A 4,389-nucleotide genomic window follows, 5' to 3' on the forward strand; every position below is an offset into this window, starting at 1 on the left:
TTTTTTATTTTATTTTTTTTTTGAGTTGGAGCCCCACTCTGTCGCCCAGACTGGAGTGCAGTGGCCGCTCCCGGCCACCGCAGCCTCGACCTGCTGGGTTCCGGTGATCCTTCCACCTCAGCCTTCCAAGTAGCCGAATTACAGGCACGCACTACCGCACCCGGCTGATTTTTTGATTTATTGTAGAGATGAGGTCTCGCTGCCCAGGCGGGTCTCGAACCCATGGGCTCAGGCAATCCACTCACCTCAGCCTCCCAAAGGCGCGGGATTACAGGCTGAGCCACCAAGCCTGGCTTAATTTTTTATTTATTGTAGAGACAAGGGCTCGCCAAGTTGCCCGGGCTGGTCTCGAACCCGTGGACCCAAGCAATCCACTCGCCTCTGCCTCCCAAAGCGCTGGGATTACAGGTTGAGCCATTGAATCTAGCTGAGCTTTGCATTCTTAATCATGAAAGTATCCAATTTGGGTTGGAAACCTTTTCGATAGTGGCATACCAACTGCAGGTGTGGGGTGAACTGCACCTGTGCCAGGCAGTTCTCATTGAACCTCTAGGTTCTGCAAATTTTAAGCAGAAAAGTTGGAATGCAGATTCAGTTGACAATATATTGAGCAGAAACATGTCCTGGCAGTATTTGTTACTTGTCAGGATGCATGCATCTTACACTTGGCTATCTTCGCCTATTAATGTTCTGCCAGACTCCAGGAGAAAGCTGAAGGGAAGAAGAGGAATGTGTTTGTGGGAATCAGTGCACATACTCACACATGCCACTGCTGGCATTCCATGAGCCCAGCTCCTCCTTGGGGATTTAGGAGGTTATGTCCAAAGCTACACAAACCAACCAGAAAGCAGAGTGAGTAAGACACTGTGCATAGTGGTTTTGGGTGTGGTTTGAAAACAGGCTTCTTTGTTAAATATGTTAACCATGATTAGAAGGAAACCTGGAACCACAGAGCTTTTATGTTGGGAATATGGGCATTAGATAATCTTCACAAGGACCTTTCATTGTACTTTCTTCTCATGGAGGCAGCTTAAATGGCACCTCCTCAGAAAGCCCTCTCATGACCATCCACTCTAAATCTGAAGACTCCCCTATTTTAATTCTCTGAGGAGAATTCATCAGTATATTTCAGAGAACCTTGATAGTTCCAACTGCAGTTAATGATTGTTGTCCTTGTTTCCTTGGTTATTTTCTGTCTCATCACACCAGATAGTAGCCTTTGAGGGGTCAAATGTGTCTTGTTCACCAGTGTATCTCCAGCTCCTGGAACCATGCCCAGCACAGAGCAGATATTCCATAAATATGTGATGTGTGAATAAATAAATGTTGCCGGTGGTAGGCAACATTCTAAAATGTCCCCAAGATTACCATTCCTGGTATTTATGTCTTGTATAATCCCTAGGGCTGTAAATGTGATGGAATATTATACCTGTGATTGGGTTGTATATCACAGTTGACCTTAAGAAGGATAAATTATTCTTTGGTCTTAACTGCAGATGATGAAGGGAACATCATCATTTGGAAAGCATCTAAATAAGATGCACATATTGTGCCACTACTGTGGCTCTAAGGCCTACCACCTTCAGAAGTCGACCGGTGGCAAATATGGCTCCCCTACCAAGTGCAAGAGAATGTATGTCAAGGCTAAAAGATATAATACCACCAGGACTGGTCAAATGAGATACACAGATCCAGGCATGGATTTCATGACGAAACAACACCTAGACCCAAGAGGACAGCTGTTGCAGCATCCAGTTCATTTTAAGAATTTCAGTGATGGCCAGGCATGGTGGCTCATGTCTGTAATCCCAGCACTTTGGAAGTCTGAGGCAAGAGGATTACCTGAGCCCAGGGGTTCGAGACCAACCTGGTCAACTTGGCAAGACCTCGTCTCTACAACAAAATAAATTTTAAAAAAATTAGCTGGTGGCATGTGCCCGTGGTTCCAGCTTCTTGGAAGACTGAGGTGGATGGATTGTCTGAGCCCAGCAGGTAAGGCTGCAGAGACTGTGAGTGTGCCACTACATACCAGCCTGGGTGACAGATTGAGGCTCTGATTTAAAAAAAAAGAATTTAAGTGATTAGTCATGCAATAAATATTCTGATTTAAAAAAATAAAAGGCCAGCCGAGCTCGGTGGCTCAGCCTGTAATCCCGCGCCTTTGGGAGGCTGAGGTGAGTAGATTGCCAGAGCCCGCGGGTTCAAAACCCGCCTGGGCAGCGAGACCTCATCTCTACAATAAAATAAAAAAATCAGCCGAGCGTGGTAGCGCATGCCTGTAATTCTGGCTACTTGGAAGGCTGAAGCGGAAGGATCGCCGGAGCCCAGCAGGCGAGGCTGCGGTGGCTGGGAGCGGCCACTGCACTCCAGTCTGGGTGACAGAGTGAGACTCCAACTCAAAAAAAATAAAATAAAATAAAAGGCCATTGCCTTGCTAAGCATGTGTAAGCATGTGTTCTTTGAGCTCTGGCCAGATCTGTTTTCCTAAGCTTTGGCCCCCTCCCCTACCTTGGGGAAGTGAATCTTCTCTCTCTCTCTCTCTCTCTCTCTCTCTCTCTCTCATTTATTTTCTAAATAAACCATATTTTCTAACCTAAAAATATGTTTACAGGGAAGATTTTCTAGGTGCCAATCACATAAGCCCTTTAAATCTGGGTCTAGAGGTCCTAGGCAGAGGAGGTAAGAGAGTCAAAGCATGAGTAAGCACATGGCAGAAGCCCCCGGCAAGGAACTGCAGGCTGCTTCTAAGAGCCGAGAGGAGCACCCAGCCAATAGCCATCCAGAGAACAGGATCTCAGTCCTACCACTGCAAGGAACTGAATTCTGTCAACAATGAATGCACTTGGAAGCAGATTGTTCCCCAGAGCTTCCAGATTCCAGATCCTCACCTGGATTCCAGTCTGGCAAGACACTAGGCAGAGAATCCCATCATGCTGTACCTGGACAACTGACCTACTGAACTAATAAAAGGGTTTTGTTTAAGCCTCTCAATTTGTGTTAGTTACACAGCAATAGAAAACAAATACAGAGACCTTAATAGTTCTCTCCATATTAACTCTTAAAGAAGCAAGAATGAAACATTGTCAGAGTTTAATGTTCTGAAGTTACTTTGCCTTGCAAAAACAGGTCCAACTCAGTGGAGGAAAAGGGCAAGACTATTTAACCATACAAGTTCAGACTGTCCCAGCAAAAACCTCAGATTACCTAATCCGAGACTATGAACGTGTTGTATTCCATGCTGGTGTTTTTAGAAGTAGGGGATACATTTTATTTTCCACAGAAATAGGATTATACATACTTCTCATTTCATTCCATAAGCATGCCAGATTTGGTCAGATGTGGCTTCTAGTCCCAGCTTTGCCATTTACTAGCTCTATGACATTGGGCAAATAATTTGTCTGAGCCTCAATTTTACCATCAGCAAAATAGCCAGGATAAGGCTCTTATCATGAGATACTGTATGTGGTACTCTCAATATTCTCTGACACATTACTCTCTAGAAATCATCTTCACATATATGCTTACACAAGAGACAAAAACCATCAACACATGAGACAGTCACAGCCTCTCTCTGCCCCTCAACTGCTGAAGTATTCTGATACTGACTAGTGGACATTGCCCTCTCTTCTATCCCCTGTATTCCACCTATACCTTATCAAGTACATGAGGAAATCAGTTGGGAAGACACCTGCAGAAGTCGGGTGGGAGATTCAAGTAGGAAAGGACAAGGTTAGGGGAAGGATAGAGGGTTTCTTTTGTTGGTTTTTTTTTTGAGTTGGAGTCTCACTCTGTCACCCAGACTGGAGTGCAGTGGCCGCTCCTGGCCACCACAGCCTCGACCTGCTGGGCTCCGGCGATCCTTCCACCTCAGCCTTCCAAGTAGCTGGAACTACAGGCGCACGCTACCACGCCCAGCTGATTTTTTGATTTATTGTAGAGATGAGGTCTCGCCAAGTTGCCCAGGTGGGTCTCAAACCCGTGGGCTCAGGCAATCCACTCACCTCAGCCTCCCAAAGGCGCGGGATTACAGGCTGAGCCACCAAGCCCGGCTTGATAGAGGTACTTTTAAAAGACTAATGGGGCTGGGCAAAGTGGCTCATGCCAGTAATCCCAGCATTTTGGGAGACTGAGGCAGTAGAATTGCTTGAGACCAGGAATTTGAGACCAGCCTAGGAAACATGAGAGACCTCATCTTTACAAAAAAATTTAAAAATTAGCAGGACTTAGTGGTGGCATGTGCCTGTAGTCCCGGCTACTTGAAAGATTAAGGTGAGCCGGGCTTGGTGACTCAGCCTGTAATCCCGCACCTTGGGAGGCTGAGATGAGTGAATTGCCTGAGCCTGCGGGTTCGAGATCCGCCTGGGCAACTTGGTGAGCCCTCATCTCTAC

Source organism: Carlito syrichta, unplaced genomic scaffold (assembly GCF_000164805.1).
Source record: "Carlito syrichta isolate Samal-C Ts95f unplaced genomic scaffold, Tarsius_syrichta-2.0.1 Scaffold315801, whole genome shotgun sequence".
Taxonomy (NCBI): Eukaryota; Metazoa; Chordata; class Mammalia; order Primates; family Tarsiidae; genus Carlito; species Carlito syrichta.